General features: G+C 51.2%; 1 protein-coding gene across 1 annotated transcript in view; it reads left to right on the top strand.

The window, feature by feature from the left end:
* IGF1R (insulin like growth factor 1 receptor) overlaps nt 1-24,335 on the top strand; it is a 293,719-nt gene that overhangs the window by 59,865 nt on the left and 209,519 nt on the right. The window lies entirely within an intron of this gene.

Below are 24,335 nucleotides of genomic sequence, written 5' to 3' on the forward strand. Positions count from 1 at the left end.
TCCCAAGGACAGAGAAGTCTGGTGGGCTACAGTCCGTGGGGTTCACAAAGAGTTGGACATGACTAAAGTGACTTAGCACGCACGCACAGAGAGGTCTTTTATGGGGAAGAGGGGAACCCCCGGTGGAAATCCAAAATCTAGACCATTCTGGGTTCTGCTGCTGGCTAACGCAGCCTGCGCTGGACGTTGTCGGGAGGGCTGGGTTTTGTGTGGGCTGACGGCCTGCCTTCCCAGTCCCTGGAGCAGCGGCTCCCTGGCCTGCAGGGGCATGGGGAGACAGAAGGCATCTCACGACAGGGAGGGATGGGGGCTCTGGGGCCTGCGTGCACAGGGTGGGGTGACCTGGAGGAGACGGCACTCCTCCAGGGCCAGCGTGGCGGCTCTTCTGCCGTTCTCAGGGTGCCGTGTTGCTGGCCGGGCCTCACTCCTGATCTCCCAGCGTGTTTATTCATCCCTGGCAGTGTCGTGGAGGCAGCAGCTAACTCCAGCGTGCCTGCCACCCTCTGCCTCACCGGTCTTAGGGCATGTTTAGGTGGCCCTGCACCTGGACGGTGTGGCTTTCCCCTGTGGACCATCGTGGCATTTAAGATTGATGTTTGCAAGGATATGTAATTTTGTACAAAATGGGACTCAAGAAAGTAAACCGCCTTCCAGCACGGACACACGGCACCCTGTGGCGGAGGTTTGAGCTCAGTCCGTGGGTCGAGGGGACTCTGCCACCACGCTTTGTGCCCCAGGCTCTGAGGCGTGCCTGCCAGGCCCCGTCCTCCGCCTGAAGCGGGGGTGAGCAGGTCTGGCGCTCGTAAAGTGCCACAGTGCCCAGCGCACTGTAGGTTCTTAGGAAAGACCAGCAGCTGTTGGTCTTCTCAAAAATTAAATACCTGAGAGCTGCATTCTGAGATGGTTTAAAATTCTGAGCATTCTGACTGTGTATGTTTATTGCCATGTCTTCTATGGTCTTTCTCTGTTACTTTTTCTAAATTGCAAAAATTCAGTTATCATAAATAGCATGGCACAGTGTAGGAGTGGTTCTCGCTAATTTAATCCAAATTGTTCAAATTCCTATGTCTGTCCAGATAAGCTGTATCTTGCAAGAACATTCAGTGAGGACATATGTCCTTATGGGTAGGCAAGTAGGGGTCTCTGCCGTTACAGGTGAACTGTGTTTATTTGGTTATCAAACCCTATGAACTTACTGTGTTTGCAGGCTTGGTGTTGGGAAGAATTAAGAATATCAACAACAAGATTCTTGTTTGATACTAACCTTAAGTATTATCTTTTTTAAAAACGTGTTTTCCTCAGAGAGCAGCGAAGTGGTTAGAGTGGGCCAATTTGGGGTAGAGATAACGAGGGTGTGCACTTTTATTTGTGACCACTGCAGGTCCCACAGAGCCAAAGCAGCTCAGCACGTGCCCCTGCAGAAGCGTGTGCCCCCTGCAGAAGCATGTGCCCCCTGCAGAAGCGTGTGCCTGTTCACTCCCTCCTTTGGGTAGCACTTGCTGTGTGTGTGTGCGCGCACGCGCGCGTGTGCACACCACCGTGCTCTCCCACCCAGTCTCCTCGCCTGCTCTGGCTGTTCTGTTTTCCTTCCTCTCTCTCCTCTCACCCGCAGCGCAGGAAACACACACTGGCTGCCTCTGTCCTCCCCGAGATCTTCCTTCCGTTCGAGGGGATCAGGTGGGTGGGAAAACGCTGTGCAGGAATGCAGGCCCTCTCCCGGAAGCCTGGCTCCTGTTTCAGCTCGTTACGGAACAGAAGTCGCTGTTTGTTTCTCAGCCTTGGTCACAAGCAGCCGGCCAGCCCGCTTCCCTTTCTTTGTGCCGGTTTTCGCGGCACCCACGTGGGATGGGAACAGAGGCAGTGTGTTTGGGGACGCTACGTTAAGGTTGTGCACGCGGAGCGACCCATGAGGAGCTGTCTCCTGCTTGTTTCTGCGAGTCCTAAGGAAGGGGCTGGGGAAGGGGGAGGTTTGGGGGCTGGTGCGGGGAGGCCGTGTGGCCCCCGGCCCCGAGCCGTCTTGCCCTGGGGCCCCGGGAAGCAGGGCCCGGCTCCAAGGGGCCTCCGCCTGCCCTTGGCGGCAGATCTGTGAGCCAAGGCTGCCATTCTGGATTTCCGGATAGATAAAAAGGGCTTGGATGGTTTTTAGCAGCTGCCGAGACTGGGTAGTTGGGCTTAGTAGTAAAAAAGGGCAAAAAAAAAAAAAAAAAATTGGGAAGCATAGAGCCTGTGATGCACAAAAAGGCAACATGAAGGTTGCTATTATTAGAAGCACTTCCTGGACAGCCAAAGTGTTCAAATTAGGACTTTTTTTTTAACCCAAGAAGGTACTGGGTGGTAACATGGAGACAAATGGAAACTGGTCAGATTCCCTGGGTCCAGAAAAGGCAAAGAGCTTTGTTCCTGAGGTTCCCAGTGTGATGTTTCTGTCCTGACTTCTTGACTTCGGAATGGCCCCTTGTGCCTAGCTAAAACGATGATATTATTCAGATCTTAGACTGCTCCTCAGGTTATAGGATGTATTTTTGTTCTCTTCTTCCGTGGACTAGAAGTGATGGGATTATTTTGTAATCCAGCGGTACTCTTCTAGCAGCATTTGCGTAGCTGTGTCAGAGACGCTCTGGAGCAGGTTTTTAAGCAGGGTGGTGGGAAAGGCCCTCGAGTTCTCCTCCATTCACAAGGAAAGACGGAGCAGCCTGGGTGCAGGATGGGGCGTCTTAGACTCCCCCTTGGAAGTAACTTAACTAGTGGTCTGGGGGTACAGTTTAGGCGACGGGGTGTCATCCTCTGAGATCACCGGGTTCCCCACCACCCCGTCCTCAGCCACCCCCTCATCCTGACTGTGCTTTCGCATCCAGTGTGGGAGTTGAGACTCTCCGGATCTTGATACCATCGTCGTTTATGAATAGAATTCTGAGAATGTATCATTTTTTTCCCAGAAGAATGCTTCTTTAGCTCCACAGATATTTCTTGTTTGCTAAGAAAAATATCCTTGGAAAACACTGGATGCCCGAGATGGGCGCCTAGGTGGGGGGTGAACTTCTGGGTCTGCTTCCATCAAGCAGTATTTTATTGAGAGGCGATTGATAAAACAGCCACAGCCAACTTAACAGACTGTCACTGTAAGATAAATTTGTTTTGCAGGATTAGTTTGCTGTTCCATTTTGGAGACGACAGCTCTCTGGGCCTGCTGTGCCTCCTTCCCATTACCAGGCAGAGGGAGTGGTGAGGCTGCAGTCACGGCTTCAGTGAACGTCATGCTCGTGCTGTGAAGTTGGGGACTTCAGACACTCGACTTGACTTGGTCTCGTGGGAAGGTTTAGACTATTTGTTTGGGTAAATGCAACTCTGTCTTGCTGGGCACTGTTGTAATTCATGGAGAGCCTCGGAGCTTAGAGAGGAGCCACTGAAGATGTGTAAGGAGGGATTAGATGGTGATGAGAGAGAAGTGGTGATGGGGATGGTATTCAGACCACCCCTTCCGCAAACAAATAAAAGGTGACTGGTTTGGGTGATTGGTTTGGCATGAGCCAGTGCAGATTCTCTTTGCAACAAGGCTGGTACACAGTTTTTTTTTTTAAGTGTGAAGCTCGGACTTTCGTATGTCAGCTCTTCAACCTTCAGTCTTAAACTCTTCCACAATTAGCAAAATAAAAGCAAAACTCTTGTCAGCATCTTCTCATCTCTGAAGCCAGGCTGGAGAGGCAAGTGGTGGGTGATCAAAAGGCGGGAAGGAGTAGGGGGCCTCCTGCCTCATGAGCTGACGGAATTTGCATGGAAACTGTGAACACATAAGCATCCCTGTTATCCCGCAGAAAGCGCTGGCCAACGCCGCTGGCCGCTTAGCTGAGCGGCCCAGCGCCAGCCATTTGCCTGCCTGCTCCCCGTTTCCTCATCTCTTGAACTGAGTGAGTCCAGCCCTGTCTCCCTGCTGTGCTGGAAGGTGTTGGGGACCTGGGATGGAGCTGCTGGCGCTGGACTTCAGGAAGCATGCTAGAGCATGAGATTATTACATGTTCCCAGCTTGCCATGCTGTGAAGCAGTTGCCTTCTTTTTGGGGATGGGCCCTACCCTTCCTCAGGGGCAGGCTTGTGAAGTGGGCCTCGGAGGGTGGGAGGGTGGGCTGCAATCAGCTGGCTCTGACAAGCTCACCACGGGGCAGCAGGTAGAGCACAGGCCAACGAACCATCTCAGTGAAAGGGTGGAGGGCAAGAAAGGCGGTTAGACAGGCATTGAGAGTAGGAAATTGAGTAGAATTTATGTTGGTCTTGTGTCTTTGACGTGACTTTTTCTGGTCTGGCTTTTGCTATAACCAAAGTGAATTATTCATAAGTACTTTTAGAAACCCCCATCTAATGCGGTTATGTTGCACAAATTTAAGTTCATTTAAATCATTCTTTTCAACTCAAGTAAGCACTCCTTCACCCGCAGTCGGAGCAAGCTGACGGGCCCGGCCCGCAAGCGTCTCCGGCTCGTGGCCAGCAGCTGACGTCTCCCATGATCCTGCCAAAGTGCCGTGGGCTCAGAAGCACTTCTGAATGGTCAGGGTGGAATCGCAGCACTTGCTGAGTGGCCTGGGAGCGGGGTGCGTTCTGCTCTGCGGCCTGGCTGTGGGACGTGTGCATAGCGAGTTCTAGCTGGGCAGACGACTGTGGCCACGCTCTTCGTGATGGATCCTTAACTGTCATCTGTGGGGTCGTCACGGCTTGGCTCGAGTCTGCTCTTCCAGGACACCTCCCTGAGTCTCCCTCGTGGGGGACTCACAGGCCTGCAAGGCCCACGTGCGAGTGTGGAGCCTGTGCCCTGTTCCTGGTCGGTGACGATGCCCCTCGGAGCTCTGTACGTGGTTTCAGAAGGCCCTGTGCACTCGTCACTTGTCTCTTTCTCCGAGTCGATGATGAGCCACTGTGGGTTCCGACTTGTTCTCTGTTTATAAATCTTGGTTCTCCAGCCTCACAGCCAGTGTCGGAGGAAGGCACGGAGGATGTCTTCTGGAGAAATGTGTCTGCCTGTGGGCCTGACCCTGCAGAGCTTCTGAGTGGGTCGGTTCTCATGAAGACTGGGGGAGCTGGCCATGAGGAGTGGAGGTGCCCAGGATTTGCAGACTAAGAGGTCCTCACTCTTGGTATCGTGTCGGGGTGAGGGTGAGTCTAGTCAGGATTTGGGATCCTGAGTGCCAATCTTGGTGCTAGGCCCAGTCTTGATAGGTATAGGAATTTTATTAATATAAAATGGAATTTATAACATGTTTTTGGATGACACATATGGTTCTCAGTTTAGTTGCTTAGTCATGTCTGACTCTTTGTGACCCCAAGGACTGCAGCACGCCAGGCTTCTCTGTCTATCACCAACTCGTGGAGCTTGCTCAGGCTCATGTCCGTCAAGTTGGTGATGCCATCTAACCCTCTCATCCTCTATCGTCCCCTTCTCCTTCTGCCTTCAATCTTTCCCAGCATCAGGGTCTTTTCCAATGAGTCAGTTCTTCACATCAGGTGGCCAAAATACTGGAGTTTCAGCTTCAACATCAGTCCTTCCAATGAACACCCAGGACTGATCTCCTTTAGAATGGACTGGTTGGATCTCCTTGCAGTCCAAGGGACTCTCAAGAGTCTTCTCCAACACCACGGTTCAAAAGCATCAGTTCTTCAGTGCTCAGCTTTCTTTATGATCCAACTTTCACATCCATACATGACCACTGGAAAAGCCATAGCCTTGACTAGACGGACCTTTGTTGGCAAAGTAATGTCTTTGCTTTTTAATATGCCATCTAGGTTTTTCATAGCTTTTCTTCCAAGGAGCAAGTGTCTTTTAATTTCATGACTGCAGTCACCATCTGCAGTGATTTTGGAGCCCAAGAAAATGAAGTCTGTCACTGTTTCCATTGTTTCCCCATGTATTTGCCATGAAGTGATGGGACTGGATGCCTGATCTTCCAGTTGGAATGAATAAACTAAATGTCAGTAGAGTTTAAGATCAACTGAGTGAGTGTGGGGTGTGAGAGGATGTGGACACACAAGATTTGGGGGATTCTTACCATTCTCGTTTCTGCTGAGTCTGTTTCTCCTCCTCCCCATTCTCGTTAACATAAATCCAGTCTCAGCAATGAGGTGAAAGAGCTTGTATTTTGTGCGTCTCATTCCTGTGGTAAGGGAGAAGGGCAACAAGGTGTGGATTATCAGTAGCATCTGATTTCGGTCCTGATGCGTCTGTGCAGGTTTTGTCACTTGTTACCTGGCCAAGATTCTCGCAGTTTCCATCAGTCAGCCTGTTGTGTGCAAGTCCCATGCCAGGCAATATGAGATGATAGAAACTTAGCATTTTATCTTGAGATAAGATAAAAGAACATGACATTCCAGAGAGACACACACGCAGCTCACACCGTGTGAGGAAATACTCCACGATTTTTGCCTGAAGAGGAGGAGAGGCAGCAGGCTGTAAGAGCTCAGAGTGGGTAGAGTTCTGAATTTGGAGCTTTGCGTGGAAAGAGCATTTGCCTCAAGTGAGATAGAGGCCTTTCACGCAGCACGTGCCCGCGTGCTCGGTACTGTTTGCCTAGCACTGTATACACGGCCCTCAACCCGTGAATAGCTTCCATTTCAGAACTTTGCAAGTTGTATGGAATGTGGAGGGTATCATTTCACAAAAGCAGAAGTCTGAGTGGTGGTTGAAGTCCCTGCTGGTGGTCCCGCCCCACGCCTGTTCAGCTGAGATATCGTTTGCGTGGAATTACTGCCCACAGCTTGGTTCTTGGAAGATGAGACCTATTGAACTTTATCCCAGAAGGTGGTGCCTATGCTGACCGATGGTTAAGGCAGGGGTGATGATGGGAAGTTGGTGGTTTCCACTTTATATCTGATTTTTAAAAAAATCCTCCCTGAGGGCTTAGCACTTCCCAGGTAGTCAGACCTGGGGGACTAGGCTGGGTGTGCAGTGGGAACAGCAGTGTGAGGACTCAGCACTCTGGCGTCCCTCTCAGCCTCAGGGTGGGGGCCGATTTCAAGTTGATTCCAGGACATGTCCACCAGAAGGTGCAGTGTTTGCCCTTGGAGGACTCTGGTTGGTTACTGCGTGGCGGACTTTGGGTTCATTACTTAATGTCATGATGTTTATGAAGTGCGGATTTGTAACCCATGTCTGGATTAGATTCCCTGTTCCATGAGGGCCACCAAGCAAGTTTTATTACATAAGGTCAGTGAAGTGTCTGACCGTGTCTGGAACCAGAACAGGCTCGGGACATCTCAGTTCTTCTTTTTTCCCCCTCTTTGGATCTGATGTGTAGGGCTGCCGATGTAAGTTTTGCGTCACTTGTCTTGCCATGAACTGTTCTTTGTGGCAGCAGAGGGATCCCAGACAGCCCCCTCCCTCTCTTCCTGCCTGTCTTCCAGTTAGAGAAAAACTCAGCGTACGATCTTTGGCGTAGAGAAATATTAAATCTATGTTAAGTATGCAGACATGAATGGGCAAAGGGAGGATTTGTGGCAAAGAGGATCTGCTGAAACAAATGTCATGTAAACCGGCAGAGAGAAATGTGAGATTGATTTCATCTTTTCAGCTCCTGGTGCTTACTGCGAAGATGAAGTACTGGGAACAGGTTGTCATTTGAAGTAATAGAAAGATGAGGGAGTTTTGAAGCTGACTGGGATTTCTCTGCCTGCTAGTAGAGTGACTTGGATTACAGACTGTAAAAGTGAAGACGTTTGAGGAGGGCAGTTCCATTTAGTACGGATCATGCTTTCTGAGCAACCTCTGAGGGGAAGAAGCTGAAATCCCCAGGCCTGGAAGATATTGGATAACAGCTCATTAAACTCTTGTCATAAGCCTTCACTTAACGTCGTGGGAAAACTCACAGTATCTCCATTATGAAACCACTTAAATTTCTTTTCAAAACGCACATTGTTAGCATTTTTTGTTTATTAAGTGGAACAGTAGATTGAAACTGAATGGATTTCATTCTCTTATCCTGTGTTGTATGCTCAGAAGACTAAAGTTTCCCAGAATTTTTATCATGGTAATGAGATCACATTTAGCTAGCAGGTTGGAAAAGCTTTGGAACCGTTTAGGTCCATCCACAGTTAATTGGATCAGTGGTTAAGATTTTGAGAAAATGGAAAGAATTAAACAAATTTATATTTCTCCTAGGGTTTTGTTTTGTTGTTTAAGGTGATACTAAATGAGTTAACTTTTGAACTAGTAACTTTTGAGCTAGTAGAGCTAACTTTTGAACTAGTAGACTAGTAGATACTAAATGAGTTAATTTTGAACTAGTAGAAGTGTACAGCAGGTGACAGTGAACTGTTCATACCATGTGTCTCCCTCCAGCCCACCCCACATTATTCCGTATCACTTATGAACCAAAAACAAGGCTATGAACTTGCAAGATTGACTTTTGAGGAGGCTCGGCTTTCTGGATTTCCCTGGTAAGGGAGTTTTTGGTGCGGGCCCCGGGAATGAGAGCGGCCTGGGAGGAAGAGGCCGTCTCCCCAGCTGGGTCGGTGCGTTGAACATTGTCCCCTGGGCGCTGGGACAGTTCTGAAGCTGGCAGTGCCAGTGCAGGCTGAGGGAGCTGCTGCCCGTCTGTCTGTGTGGATCTCACAGGGGAGAGGGAGCTGGGGGATCGTCAGGTCTGACCCCGACTTGGTTCAGAAGGCACCTCTCCGAGGACCTCAGCCTGTGCGTTCCTGTATCTGCCCATTCTCACTCTTGGCTGCAGCCGTCATGGCAACCCTCTCCTGGGCCCCCAGCCTCCCTTTCCCCTGGTGCTGAGACCTCTGTGGTGGACGCACCCTTGACCTGTCTCCTTGTGTCTGGAGTATGCTCACCAGGCCTTCTAGCTGAGAGGGGTCTGGCTTGGAGCTGACAGACGGAGGGCTCCGGAGTCCCTTGCCCTCATAGGACATGCTCTGGTTCAGGAAGCGGGAAGAGGGCTTGTCCCGCGGTGGAGAAGCAAGGGGCTGACAGCCCTGGTCTCCCCCTGGGGACCCTTCAGCCCTGCTGGGGTATCTGTGGCTTCAGTTGTTCAAGGCTGTGGTACCGTTAGAACAAAACAGAAGCCACTGGCCCTGGAATATATAGAAATTGAGTTAGAACTTTGTGTTCCATGAACACTTTCTAGGAACTCGCTTCACATGCCCTGCCTAATCCTCCTGAGAAGTCACAGCGAATCAGAGGGAAGCTTCAGCTTGGAACAGGTCTGGAAGGTTGAGCCAGGGCCAGCCCCGGTGCTCTGGGGGTCGAGCTGTGTTAGAAGCCGGGGTGCCCCCGTCCGCCGTCTCGGGCCAGGCACAGCCTCCTTCCCCTGCGCCATCCGCCCTGCTCTGCTGTCTGCTCTGGGGCTCTGGGCCTGATGCGAGGGTGGGCACGTGCACTTGGCCCCACGATACGCTGTCAGTGGTAAGAGAAAGGTATTTGCCTGATGGCAGATACAGAGCCACAGCATCTTAGGAGGCCCGAATCTGTCTCCTCGTTCTGTCTCTGTTTGTGATTCAGTGTTTTGTGAATAGGAAAAAAAAGTCCACGTCTAAATCCCAGGCATCTAACGATATTGACAAATGAGCAGTTTTTGCTACTCTGGTTGGAGCTCTTCAGACCTGTTAGAAGATCCCCCGACATTCGGGGGTTCTGCAGATTAGAACCCGTGCCGGGCTTCTGCAAGTCCCTGAAAGAGGGGGCCTCCAAGGAGCCTGCTGATCTAACCCTGGTGTGGGGACCCTGGCAGCTGGGGGTCAGCTGGCGGGGAGTTCTTTGGTGTGAGATCGCTGTCTCCATACGGGTGAGCCACATCGTGCCCCTCTGGAGCCCAGTGGCACCGGGGAAGGACTGGGTTTCTGATCATAGCTGGCGCTCACGGGGTAACTGTGAATAGCTGGGTGGTTGGAATGACCCCTCCAGTAGTCTGCTTCAGGCTTTGTCACGGCCTGTGGGATGTATGCAGACGGTCCGCCCTCCCCCTGCCCCACCTTTTTTGTAGGTGAGGAAACTGAGGCAGGGAGACCTGATGTGACACGGGTGAGTTTTCATGCTGCCAAGCAGCCAACCTGGAATCAGACCTGCTTTTGTCTGATACCGTAGCTTGTGATTCTCCCCATCACACCACGCCACTTTCCCGTGAGCCGCCCTGTGCCAGCCGGTGAACACACACCCGGCAGTCATCGGCTGGCCTGTCTCGTCCTGGAGAAGGCAAGGTCCGTGGTCGACCGGTTCTTGCTGTCCTCCTCTAGCCAAGGGGCTTCAGCACACAGCTGCAGAGTGAAGGTCGTGAGGGTTCCGTTTGCACGGCCTCCTAACTCGTCGCCCTTCTCTCCCAACCTTCTTTACGTAACCAGAAAATGTAAGACTAAAGATGAAGATGAAAATGAAACAGTGATGTAAGCGCAGTAAGAATACAGATGCTTAATCATGAAACAACTTGTTTCTGAGTTTCAAATACTGTGCTTGTGTCTCAGACTTGACCCCCTATTCGCTCCCCTTAGGGTGGATTTATTTTTACATTGATGGATTATTTTCACATGGGGAGCAGAACTTTGATGCTGATCAGTGATCAGGTACCCTTGTTTGGCTGATTTGTGACTGGGAGAATTGTTTTCTTTTTAAAACCCTTCTTTAATCTTGTAAAAAATATCGTTAATAAACAAGTGGATGCTCTAGCTCTGATGAAGGGCAGGTTGTGATAAAGTCAGAAAGGAAACTTGTTTTTCTTTAAAGAAAGGAGTAAAAGTCATACAGGGAGTAATATGAAGTGTCAGGAACTGATTTCTTGAAATCAAATCTTGGATGGCCAATTTCACCATGAATTAGTCTCTGTAGATTTCTGTTTTTTAGTCTCTTTTATTTATTGGGCAGATCAAACTTGTTGCCTTTCCAGTGTTTAATTCTGCTTCCTTGGAGCAAACCACCATCATTTGTTCAGAGTTTTATTCAGAGATGAAGGTGCGCTCCAAAACGCTGTCCTATGATGCATCAGCAAAGGTAGGCCTCTGCAAGCCCCGTGGAGGGTGGGGGGTCATGGGCTGTCATCTGGGCTTGGGTGCCTTGCCCTCTGCAGGAGTGACGCCTGTCCCTTCTCTCCTGCTCTCCCCTGGACTGGGGGCTGTGACCCCCTGTCCCTCCTGCCCTCCCCGGGCTGGGGGCTGTGACCCCCTGTCCCTCCTGCTCTCCCCGGGCTGGGGGCTGTGACCCCCGTCTCTCCTGCTCTCCCCGGGCTGGGGGCTGTGACCCCCTGTCCCTCCTGCTCTCCCTGGGCTGGGGGCTGTGACCCCCTGTCCCTCCTGCCCTCCCCGGGCTGGGGGCTGTGACCCCCTGTCCCTCCTGCTCTCCCTAGGCTAGGGGTTGTGACCCCCTGTCCCTCCTGTTCTCCCCAGGCTGGGGGCTGTGACCCCCTGTCCCTCCTGCTCTCCCTAGGCTAGGGGTTGTGACCCCCTGTCCCTTCTGCTCTCCCCGGGCTGGGGGCTGTGACCCCCTGTCCCTCCTGCTCTCCCCGGGCTGGGGGCTGTGACCCCCTGTCCCTCCTGCTCTCCCCGGGCTGGGGGCTGTGACCCCCTGTCCCTCCTGCTCTCCCCGGGCTGGGGGCTGTGACCCCCTGTCCCTCCTGCCCTCCCCGGGCTGGGGGCTGTGACCCCCTGTCCCTCCTGCCCTCCCCGGGCTGGGGGCTGTGACCCCCTGTCCCTCCTGCTCTCCCCGGGCTGGGGGCTGTGACCTTTTGTCCTGCCTGCTCTCCCCGGGCTGGGGGCTGTGACCCTCTGTCCCCTCTTGCTCTCCCCGGGCTGGGGGCTGTGACCCCCTGTCCCTCCTGCTCTCCCCCAGGCTGAGGGCAGAGCTCAGGTTTTCTTTCCGGGGAAGGGGCCCTGGGCCGCTGCGTCTGCCCAGCCGTCCTCCTGCCATCCGGGGGGCCGGGCACCGCGGATTCCTGTGTGCTTAGTCACCGGGCCGAGGCTGTGGGAGGATGGGGAGACCGTGGAGGCTGCTGTCACCCCAAAGGAATGCCCGCTGCCGGGCCGCCGGCCGGAAAAGGTCTTCTGCCTGACCGCCCGCTGAGGCCAAGGGAAGCCCCCTCCTCTCCTTTGCCTGGCCAGCGCTGCACTCCCTGGCTGTGACTTTTTCAACTCACTTTTTAAATGCCTATTTTTGTTGTGTGCATTCCTGGGCCTGTAAACACCCATGGCTATTCAATTCAAGAGTTTTAGTGAAAAGCGAGGTTTCCAGCAAGAAACCCTCCCCACTGGATCGGATGGCCTGTCCAGGAAAAGCAGGCCAGGCATGGTGGGGGTGCAGAGATCAGCTCCGAGGCTTCGGCCTGGGTGGTCTCCTGCTCCGGGGCCCCCCCGAGACCCTGTTTGTGGGGCAGCAGAACAAGACGATGGGGGCCCCAGCCCTCCCCCTGAGCCAGCTCCGACCGAGACCCCCGGGTGTGGGCGCTGGCCCTTGCCCCAGCAGCGCTCTCAGCGGCTCCTTTACCGCGGCGGGGAGGCCCCCAGGGTCGTCCGTTCTGCGGGCACTTCTCGTGGGAGGTGGTGGAGCAGGCAGGGCAGCCCAGAGCCCTGGCCCTGTCAGCGCCGGGGCTGACACCTCGGTCAGGAGCTTCCTTTTCTGTGGCTTCCGTGAGCCGGGCTGCCTTCCTTCCTGGGCTGTGGGAGTAGAGGGCAGGGCCCGCGCCACGCCTGTCCTCAGCGGAACTAGCAGACCCCCAGGGTGCAACTGGAGCCATTCTCAGGGTGGGGGGGTTACAAGATAGGCACCAAATATTGAATGGTCTGGGTATTGGATCCGTCTGCAGAGAGTGACATTCTCACGACACAGCTTTTTTTTTTTTTAACAGATCTTCACGTGCTGATATAAATTAAGTGTAAAAGGTGCAGACCACTGCAGGTAGTGCAAGCCTTCAGGTCCGCCTCTAAAAAGAATATTTATCTGGTAAAGGCTGGTACAGTCAGGAAGTACAAACAACCTCCCAGGCAGGGATAAGCACCTGCTTTCTGTGCAAAGTGGCTGGAGATGCCAGGTGACCCCCCACGGCTCACCTTGTGCTGAAACACCCTGTGGCCTTCTGACCATGCTCATTTATTGCTTTTATTCTTTCTGAAGGTCAGGAGGTATTCCCTGGACAATAGGGTTATCATCCGGTTTTTATTTTCTTTATTTTACTTCTTTGCATTAAACTGTTTCATGTGTTTGTTTTTTTAGGTAGACCTCTTTCCCCATGTCTGATTGTCCTTCCGAGAGAGCCAGCTCTGTATGGGAATTTAGTGATGTCTCTAGCTCCCTGGAGACGGCAGCTGGAGACCTCCTTGCTGTTCCCACCAAGAACTGGGCTTTCTCTGGAACAGAAGCCTGGGATTCACCTTCATCCTCTATAAGAGCTCAAACAGTAGGCGCTGGCAGGGGCCTCAGTTCAGAATGCCCTTGGGACAGTGTGTGTGTTTCCTTGGTAAACGGCCTTGAAAATGCCGTGTGCTTTTGGCAGGCTTGGATAACGTTTTCCCTGCGTAACCCTTGGAAAGAACAATTCTCGCTTGTAACACCCTGTTTCTGCAGGTCCACAATTTTGTAATTAAAAATTTATGGGATTCCCAAGGGCCCAGTTAAAGGGCGTATGGTCTTAACAACACAGGTAAAAACAGAACTTGTGTCAGTGTTTCCTTCAATTTCTCAAATATGGTTATTTGTCAGTGCCTCCTATTGGATGCTTGTGTTGAATATTTTGTTGATGAAGGAGGCAGGATTACATAAGGGAAGGAATGTTTAAAAGCCAGGAGGCCTCACATTTTAATGTCTGAATGCATCCCTGCCTCACGGGTATTACCTTGGGTAGGTCACCTCGCCTCTCTTGGAAACATGTAGAGGTGTTGTACCCCATTGGTGTTTTGCAGGGCTTTTGACCAGACCCACAGTAAGACATAGGTTTATGTTCTAGCCCCAGGACAAAATAAGGATTTGACTAACGTAAGTGTTTCCAAAACACTTCTTATCTGAAACAGTGCTTACTGTTCCTGCCTTAGAAGTACCATAATATTTTCTTATTCGAGTCTGACAATGGTGAGAAATGCGTTCAGCTGGTTTTGAGAACTGTCACTGGAGGCAGCAGCTCAGGTTTGAAAAGCACATTATTCAGGTCTTCTGAGCTCTGGTTTTGAGCTGGTTGTCTCTGAGTTGAGAATCCTGACCCTAGTGCCCGTGAAACTGGCCTTTGAGTTCAGCTTTCCGCTTTCTTAGAGAAATCAGGAGGGAAGAACGCTCCGTGTTTCTCAGGGCTCCCTTGAGAACAGTAGGGTTATCAGAATTTGAGGGTGTGTTCCCAGTGGAAGGGTGTATTCTGTTGTCCACCCACAAGCATTTTTGAATATCTCGTATACTTGATATTACTTCCTCTTTTATAAAATACCTTAAAGTCAGTTATTGAAGTAACAGAAGTAATGGCAAATTTTATGCCTTTCTGTCTTTCCTCATACTACTTTAATACATACCAAAAACACAAAGAATGTATTGCAGCATTATAACCAGCAGTGAATTATTTTATACTGAGGGCTTTTTGTTAGGAAGGAACTTGATTCAGAGTGACAATTATTGTGCACGGGGTGTGTGTTCTGTTAACTCACACTTGCAAATAATCCCATTAGCCAAGTCCTCACCAAGCTTTGCTGGACATGTGAAGTCATTAGATGAATTTTGAAAATAACTTGGTCTGTGCTGAGAGGCTCTGCGCGATCCAAGCCCGTGGACTGGCGCCTGGTAACTCCGACGGCCATTCTGAAATGTTACCATAGTGATAATTCTTGTGGAATCTCAAGCCATTAAAAGTGATGTGGCTGACTCTGGGCTGTGTGCTGTAAATGGACGTCATGGGTTGTGTGAGTCCTTCTCCCAACACTGCAGTCTATACCAGCTGCAGAAACCTGCCGGTCGACCCAGAATCCTCACTAGGCACTCGATGCCCCGCTGCCCTTCCTGACGGAAGTCATCTGTCCACGTAATCATTAACCCGCTGGAATGAGGGGCATTTAAAAAATGGTTCAATTTCGCCCTCGTTTGAATTCAGTTGATTTGCCCCTTTTGCTTCCTTCTGGTGAGTTTTTCAGAAGTTGGGTCATGACCAGAGATGGGTCACTGTTGATACTATTGCCATGGATGGGCTTGTTTGCCTGTCTCCTTGGGCCTGTGGCTGGGGCTTTGGCCTCTCAGCCCCCACCCCACGCCCCCACCAGGTCGTGTCGCCTCTTCGCAGAGCCTCGGGACTTGGCACCAGCCGTGTCCTGTTTCCTGGAATGTACTGTGGGCACGTCCGTGGACAGAGCACCCTTTCAGCTTTGCCCTGCCCACTGCGCTCCTGAACCCCAGGGTAATAATTAAGAGAGTCTATATTAGTCCCTTCTCTAGGTAGCGGAATACAGGTTGCAGAACTCATAAATAGCGATTCGCTGATGGTCCGGGACACGAGGCAAGCCGCTGGAGAGTGTGGTCGGCAGTGACAGCTGACAGCATGTTTACACGCAGTCGTGATGCTGATCCTCCATGTCTGGTGGAGTTCCTGGCCCTGGTGGAGGCGGTGGTGGTCCACCTTCATTCTGCCGAGTGGGGGGCGTTAGGCCTGGTCTGTGTGTTTGACTGGCACGGTCCTCGCCTCCAGCTCTCGATGCAGCTCCCGTGGGCTGGCCGCAGTCCTCTGCGGGCCCTGAGCTCGGCCCTGGGGATGAGGAGGGCCCTCAGCTGCTGTCCTGGCAGAGACTGCCGTGTTCATAAACTACACAGCAGTGTGGCATGAATTTTATCAGGGCTGCATAGGAGGTGTCATGAGAACTTGGGAGGTCCTGGTTGGCATGGAGGGGTCGGGGGGGGGGGGGGTCACTGATGAGCAGGGCCTCAGCAGATGGCAGAGGAGTTTGCTACGTACCAGAGCTTGAGGGGCGAGGCAAATACAGGACCATAGGAGTAAATCAGAGGGCACGTTGCCTTGCAGAAGAAGGGCAGGGAGGCTGGGCTGCTTGGTCTACCTGTATGTGAGGAGCCTGGACTGACTTTACAGGTGGGGGCTGGAAGCAGGAGCGTGCTAAGGGCAGGTCTGTATTCAGTCAGTAGGGGTGGGGGACAGAGAGGCTGGCGGGCTTGGTAGGTGGTGAGGGACCCCGGAGACCTTTTGGAGGAAGGTTTTAGCAGGACCTAGTGAAGGACGAGGGAGCTGGGCCAGCAGGAGAAAAGCAAAGAGCCCAAGGATGACCAAGACCAGCTGGAGAAACTAATCGCTGGTGCCATTGACCGAGACAGAGGAAAACAGGAATCTGCAGGGAGGGAAGGAGGGAGGGAGAGTGTTTACAGTTTCAACCTGTTAGGTTTGGGGTGCTTTGCTGTAAGCAGGAGGACAGTCTCGGAGGTTTCTGGAAACACCAGTGTGTCTGGAGAGAGAGAGCCGTGGGTGCTGTCTGGGAGTCATCCCAGGACTGGGGAGGGGTGTGCAGAGTGGGAAGAAGGGTCCCGGGGCCCATTTTCAGGATAGATCTTCATCTTTTAAACAGTTGGTTTAAGAAAGAACAGCTGATACACAGAAGGCTGCGCCATAGTCAGGCGCCTGGCACATTCCCTGGAGGGGAGCTCAGTGACCCCTGCTTTTGCAGCTGGACCGCCCCCTGGCCTGGGGACTGGGTCCAGGTGCAGCTCCAAGTCTGCAGGGGAGGAGGCCATTCTGAAGAGCCCCGGCTCTTCCTCTCAGGTTTCAAACGGAAAGACGGAAAGACGGAGGAACCACCGAGAAAGCTTAGCTTAAGATCTGTGTGGCCCAGAGGAGGTCGGGAAGGGAACTGCGTCCAAGGCCACTCACTCACCCGTGGGAGAGCCGGGCGTCCCCTTGCTGCAGCCTTCCCCCAGCACTGTCACCTGAGAGAGGAATCCTCAGGACAAGCAGTGTGAGCCTGACTGTCTGATAAGGGTGAGAAGAGACGGGAACTCCGCTCCACTCCACCACACTCAGTAAGATTTAACAAGATCTGGAGGTGACACAGGGCTGCCTGTAAGCCACTTCTGGCTCCAAAATCACCAGGAGAGGAACCCCAGACAGTGACTGCCAAGGTGTCTTTGGAAGGCAGAGCCTGAGGGTTTTGTCTGATTTGCCTCTGATCACCTCTTCCTTCCCCCTTCTCGCAAGCCTGCTGTCCAGGTAATTCAGTGCATTCGATCTGCTGTCAGGCAGGAGCATGAGGGGCTGATATTACACACCCTGCAAGTCCTTTGCAAACATGACCAGTTTCCTGAGCAGCAGGTAACACTAGCCTGCCCCGGGGGACCCTCGGAAGCCGCTGAGCATGTTGCATCCTGAGATGGGAGTGTGTGTTTCCATCTGAGGTTTCTGCTGTACTGTTATTTTTTTGGATTTTGTATTTTCCATAAGTGTATCACTTAATGTGAAGATCACTTGGGCTTCGTGGCTGGGCATAATCACAGGTATTCTCCTTTAGCTATTTTTCTCAGTCCTATTAAGCTACAGTCATAGGATGTGACCCTTTTTATTCAGCATCCTCTGCCCTTTTTTTAATGTTTAAAATACTTGGCCACAAAATGCATCCTTTTTTATTTCAAAGTAGGTCCACCTCAGTCAAGTCTCAATATTTCTCATCATGGTTTTTTTTCCTGAAGTGGAAGCACAAGGGGGAGAAAGTCACGTGTTTCTGTCCTCTGGCTCACCTAGTACTGCCCAGAATGCCTTATGGAGTTTGCATCCAAGGAGGCTTTGTAAAGGTGGCATAAACTTTGCAGTAAAGTAACTGACCCCAGACCTGTGTCACTTCAGGATCGGTCAAGTGCTAACCGAGCAACTTAAAACTTAAAACAGAGGTGTGAGCTTGATAAATCAGTGTGTGTTTTGGACTAATTGGTGACCACCGTTCTGAACATTAACTGCCCTTGCGTGCCAGGAGGCTGATTGTGTGTAACCTTTGAATACCTCCCTCAGTTTGGACGAGAGCTAAACTCATATGGTGCATTTATTTTAAAGGACTTTGGTGGGGGTGCATGGATCCCTTTCTTCTAAGGGCAAGCTTTGCATTGTTTAGTTTTTATGCCGGTGGTTCTGAATTTGGCATTTCCTGTCCACACTAGGACAAGTTTGTAAGTTAAACTTAAAGAACAAACCAAAACTATATAACCTAAGTGTGAAAAGCAGTCCTGAGAAAGGACTGTGAAGCTCTACACGCAGCTTCCTGCATTTAGAAAGCATGTATCTGTAGCAGTCTTCCTTTTCTCGTCTCAGCTTCCTGGTGGCTGTGCGCTGCGGGCACATGCCTGTGGCAGTGCTGACCAGGTCGTGGCTCTGTTCCCCGTGGGTTCCAAGGTTGGGGGATGGGGGGCCACTCCCCAGCCCTTCCAATTCAGGGAGGGCTCTTTGACCTCATAGGAAATGTGTTGTATGGAAACAGAAAATGTAGTTTCATTTCCAAGCAAAAACTCACCTGTTTCAATTGGTTAATGCAAAAAAAAAGAGAGGGGGGCATTTTTCATCTCACTTAATGAAAAAGTCTGAGAATGGATCAGGCTTCAGGAGAACCCCTGGGCACCTCCCTTCTCCCCTCACCTGCCAACTGACATGCCTGTACCCTGGCTTCACCCTTAGGATGCGTGTGGTGGCGGGAGGGCTGTCTGCATCTTCATCTAGCGTCCACCCAGCTTTGGGTTTGGGGCCCACGTGTCTGTTCTAAGGGCAGACTCGTCTCCTTACATCTCCACTGGCTGAGCTAGGCCCCAGTCCCTGCCCTCCACCAGTGTGTTCCGGGGAAGTGATGCTTGGATGGGCCAGCCCAGGCCGCGTGGTCCCCGAACCTCATGGAGGAGGAGGAGGACAAGGTGATCCCCCGGGGGTAAGTGTGGATGCTCTGATCAGAAGGACGGAGGTCAGGAAACAACACCCACCTGCTGGAGACGGGCTGCACGGGGCCGACAAAAGTGTATTTCAGCGTGTGAACAGGCTGGAGCTACTTCAAAGGCTAACAGGACTTTGGTTTCTTTCTCTTCGTGAGTTTAGAGAGGGAGATACTCTTTCTTCAGAGATACTCACTGTGGGGCAGAGACAGCCTCTGGCTTCTCCCTCTCCTCCCCACTCCACCCAGATCTCTCTGCCCCGAGGAGGGCCTGGTGCCTCCGCTCTGTTCTGAGTTGCATTGAACAGGCACATCAAATTAAAAACTTTTGGGCTCACTCACCAACATGGTTTCCTGTACAGTACTCCCCTGAGGGGGGATTGCAAGTAGTTATTCATCCGTTTCATTGATCTATTGTTTTTATTAAAAAGAAAAAAAAAATCCAACCATCAGAGGAAGTGCAGCCAGCTGTCTCAAGAGGGGAGATGATGGGAGATGATATTTTGATTACATTAATCCATATCCTGTTAGTTCCCTTTGCTTCTGTCGCTGCCACTGGTGAAGTCACTAATGTGAACTAATTACATTTGCTCTGAAAAGCCAGAATTTTTAATGCATCTCAGCAAGAAAGGTTAATATTATCAATTTAACAGCATGAATGAAACATTGTGTGTATTGAACTTGAACTGTCCTAAAAGCTTGGATGATAAAAACCCAGTGGCTTCTTTTGTAACTCACTGGATAAACAGCTGTTGGTGAAAGATGCTTCATCCCTTCTTCTTCTCTTTAGTCTGATGTGGGGAGGCAGTTCTGGATGCCCTCTGTTGACCGGGTGGTCTGGTGTGTGACATAGACCACGTGATGAAAGGTGCTTCCCTCCCTTTGAAAGCCTGGCGAGGGGGCTGCATGCGTCTTCCTGACCATTGGGGTGTTTTCAGAGAGAAACACAGATCGCCTCACCCCCAGTGCTAACAGCCTTCCTGTTCTAAAAGCCTCTATGGATTATCAAGACTTAGAGCACAGTGTTCATGTGCCGGCTGTTTCTCCGGAACCAGCCAGCCCCTAGAGGCAGCGTCCTAGAGAGCCGGGTGCTCTGGAGGGGGCTCCGCCCCAGGGGTCTCTGTGGCCCGGCCTCTGGTGCCCACCTGTGGCCCCTGCGGTGCCCGCCTCGGTGACGGGCAGTGAGGACGCGGCCTGCTCCGTGCTCTTGGCGTCTCGGGAACCGTCCGGCGCCTTTCTCTGCTGGCAGCGCGCGGAAGGTTCTGACTGGTGCCACTTTGGTGACCACTGGGTTCCTCGGCGTCCTTCACTGTTCAGATTCGGAGCTTGGCGAGGATATGTTCTGCTGGGAACGTGCCTGTCTCTCTCTGGCCCCAGGGGGGTGGTGGAGTGACCTGATGGGAGCCGAATGCCTGGTAGGAGCTGAGGATGAGATCTGTCAGATAGGTTCCAAAAGGCCCTCGGCTAAGGTTTTCAATTGAAACTTTTCTCCAGTCATTTTTAAAAGAATAAAAGAAATGATTTTGCCTCCTTGTTTCCTGCCCCCTCCTCACTGGGATCCTAGGATGAAGAGAGGCAGGTTTTAGAAGCACCTTTTTCCCTGCCACGGATGTGTCCGCAGTCTGAGCCTGTCGGGTGGCGTTAGACGGGACGGGGGCGGTTCTGCAGCCTCCTCTGATCCCTTCTCTAGCCCCGGGACAGCCTGGAGCCTTGCGTGTCTGGCCGTTGGAGTGGCGCTGACAGGCCGCCCTGGCCACCGCTGTCCATCGCGGGCGCAGAAGGGTCTCCCGGGCCCGACCCCTCTCCCCCAGGCGCGCTGATGACGCCTGTGAGCCCGGCTCCCCTGGCCGCCCTCGTCACCCGGGTGTCTGGGTGCCTGCTCACACGCGTGTGACTGCAAGCCCGTGACAGGCACTCGCTGCGTTTCTAAATTTGGTCCAGGAGCCTGACGACAGCAAATGACGGCAGAGCGGCAGCTACCCTCGCCCCGATGAGACCCGGCTTGTTCCTCACTGTGCTCCGGTCGTCAGGCCGGGGCAGAGGCCGCCGGTGCAGCGCTTTCGCAGGACCGCTGGCCCGGGCTGGCCCGTTCACCTTAGACTTGCACGAGCAGGACCTGCTCTCAGACGCAGTCTGTCCGTGCCGACGTCACGCGGCCCTGGATCCTGTGCCTGGCCCGGGGCTCAGCCTGATAAACATCAGAGAGGCTGTGGATGACTGTGTGCGGTCGTTTCCTTTACGTTCCAGGTGCCTCACAGAACTTCAGTCCTGACATGTGCATTATTAGGCCATAGTCTCCTTTCTGAGGCCAAGCTGCAGTCCACCCCCACCCCCCTCCTCCTATTCAGGATGTAGGATGAATCTCAGTTTCGTTTTCAGCTGAATTTCTCCATTAAGATTACAAAAGACTGAAATGACTGGCAATTCAGACTTGCACTTGAATACCTAATGATGTCCAACACTCTCTTGAATTCCATCTTATGGGATTTGCCCAGCATACTCACTTGGTCCTCCTACCAGCTGTTTAGGTGGGTGTAGTTAACTCCGGTTTACATTCTGGGAGTCTGAATGTTGTGTGTGTCATTGCCCAGACTTCTTAAGTGGTTAAATGTGAACCCTCACACCCTTCCAGTGCCAGGATGTGTAGTTTTATATCCTGAAACACGAACAAAACTAAGTAAGAACCAGGTCTAGATGACCTTTCGTTCTAGTTAAAATTCAAAGTTTACATTGCTTTAAAAAAGTTAGTTTTAGCTTTGACCGTGGGAACGACACGCTCATTGCTTTTGCCCTATAGGTGTGCCATCTGAAGGCTGTCCTCTGCGCGTTTTAGACAGAACTGACCTTGATTAATGCTTGACTCAGGAACTATGCAGAGCATCCAGGAAATGGTGATGGCTAATCCTGGCCACCCCTGGCTTTGTGAAATTGAGGCTCACGTGCTGCGTTATCTGGGTGACCTGGTGACGGTCCAGCGTGGGAGAGCCTGCTGCTCTCCTGTTTGTCAGCAGTCTTCTTAGTGAATATTACTTGTACATGTTATTTTTCCATCATATTCCTCAAAATGGCACTTTGGGACTTCCCCAGAGTCAGGCATCATAAAATTATAAATTGATAAGACATTATATCTTTTGATAACAATTTGCTTGGTGCTTCATCAAGCTCTTTCTTAAGTGTTTGTCTCTTGAACCTCTATTACCTGTATGAGATCATTATGAAAATGTAAAATAGTTTGAAATGAGGTCCCTTTGCTTGGAGAAAATCCTGACTTCACGACTGGAAACGGTCTGAAGGAGAGGACGGGTTCCTGTGATGGCGCCCAGCCTTCATCCGGCCCCCTCTGCTCCACGTTCATGACGGGCAGGGTTCAAGCTCCTCCTCTGTGAAGAACGCAAGCCCAGAGAATGTGCTTACACAGTGTCAACGTTCTACTGGAGGTATTTTGGCTTCATTATGTACTTCAGAAAGTAAAAGCCTTATGACTCAAATGTCCTACTAAATTTTGGTTAGTTATCTTGATGCTTGAACACATGTTAGCATTCCTGGTGCTGCTGGGCTTGTGATGTAGCCTTTGACGTAACCTCCGTACCTTGTGCAGGCGATGAATTTACCATGGGATGCTTGTGGTTTTTTAGGAACTCTTCCTTCCAGTTTTTCTTTTAGAGCATGTCGGGGCTGTGGTTAGGAAGATGATAATGAGGCCCAGAGTAAATGAAGGCTAAAAAAAATCATGAACAGGTCAGGTGTCTGAGGCTTTTGAGAAGGAAAAAAAAACAATAAACAAGGAACCCAAACAAAGCCGAAATACAGTCTTGAAACACAAGCCATCAAAACCCGGGGCTCCGCACTCACTCACACTAAGAGCCGCAGAGACCTCTGTGGTTGTCACGTGTGGCGGGAGGAATCGATGCGTCTCAGAGAAGGGGGGTTCTCTTTTCGAGAAGAAAAGGGCAACAGAGGGAAATGTTTTATTTTGAGATGTCTTATTTACAGTGAATGTGCGGCTTGGGCTCCGTAGGGCAGAGCTCAGTTGGTAGTGTTTGGAAGGCAGGGTAGGGGAGGATACTAAAATATCTGTGCTACGGAGCTTCCATTAGGGTTACATGTGTGAAAACATTCTAGAATTCATACCGTTGAGACAAATGATTGATTTGGGAATTTCTCCTTCCTGCTCCTTGGCACCCTCAAATGCCTCTCCCCGCTTCCCTGTTAGGAATCGGAACTGGCTCTTTAAAGAGATCGAGTGAAATTTAATCATCTAGGGAAACCTCCAGTTTATATTCCACAGGAATAGGGTTTCTGGTTGGCACATCTCAGAATATCTACAGACCAAAAAACCTCTTCCTGAGTAGCAATAATGAAAGGATGGGATTTAATATTGCTTCAACTTTTGTTTTTAAAGATGTTTTAAGCTCTGTAGTTCCCAGTCTGACTTCACATTTCTAGACTCCACATTTTAGAGTAAACTTCTTGAGTAAGTAATTAGCAGAAACGATGGTGTTGACCTGCGTTTTCTTTCCCTTAAGTTGCCTCCAATGTAGGACTTCTACTAGGGCTTTAGTGAGGTTTTCCTGAGAATGGGGAGTGCCCAGGAATCTACACTCTAAAAGCAAAAACCCCTGGCTTTTCTGTTTATGTTCCTGCTGTTCAGTCACTAAGTCATGTCTGAATCTTTGTGATCCCTGGACTGTCGCATGCCAGGCTCCTCTGCCCTTTGCTGTCTCCTGGAGTTTGCTCAAATTCATGTCTGTTCACTCAGTGATGCTGTCTAACCATCTCATCCTCTGTCACCCTCTCCTTTTGCCGTCTACCTTCCCCATCATCAGAGTCTTTCCCAGTGAGTCGTCTCTTCGCATCAGGGGGCCAGAGTATTGGAACTTCAGCTTCAGCAGTGGTCCTTCCAATGAATATTCAGAGTTGATTTCTGTTTGTATGACTTCCTAAAACTTTTAGACACCATATAGGGAAGTGACTTTCTTCCAGGGTTAGGTAAGAGAGAAAAAGACAAATATTGTCTGATATCACTTATATTTGTCTGTGTGCTCAGTTGAGTCTGACTCCTTGCAACTCCATGGACTGTATGTAGCCCGCCAGGCTCCTCTGTCTATGGAATTCTCCAGGCAAGAATATTGGAGGGGCTGCCATTTCCTACTCGAGGGGATCTTCCTGACCCAGGGACTGAACCCACGTCTCTTGTGTCTCCTGCATTGACAGGCGGATGCCATGTGGGAGGCCCAGTATCACTTATATGTGAAGTCTAAAAAAATAGAACAAACTAGTGAATATGACAAAAAGAAGCAAACTCATGGATATGGAGAACAAACCAGCGGTCACCAGTGGGAGAGGAGGACCAATATAGGGACTGGGGAGTAGGAGGTACAAAATATCAGGTATAAGATAGGCCACAAGGACGTATTACATTATACGACACAGGTGAAATATAGCCAATATTTTGTAATAATTATAAATGGAGAGTAACCTTTAAATTGTATGAAAATTTAAAAAATT

The sequence above is a fragment of the Odocoileus virginianus genome, chromosome 16 (assembly GCF_023699985.2).
Source record: "Odocoileus virginianus isolate 20LAN1187 ecotype Illinois chromosome 16, Ovbor_1.2, whole genome shotgun sequence".
NCBI classification, from domain to species: Eukaryota; Metazoa; Chordata; class Mammalia; order Artiodactyla; family Cervidae; genus Odocoileus; species Odocoileus virginianus.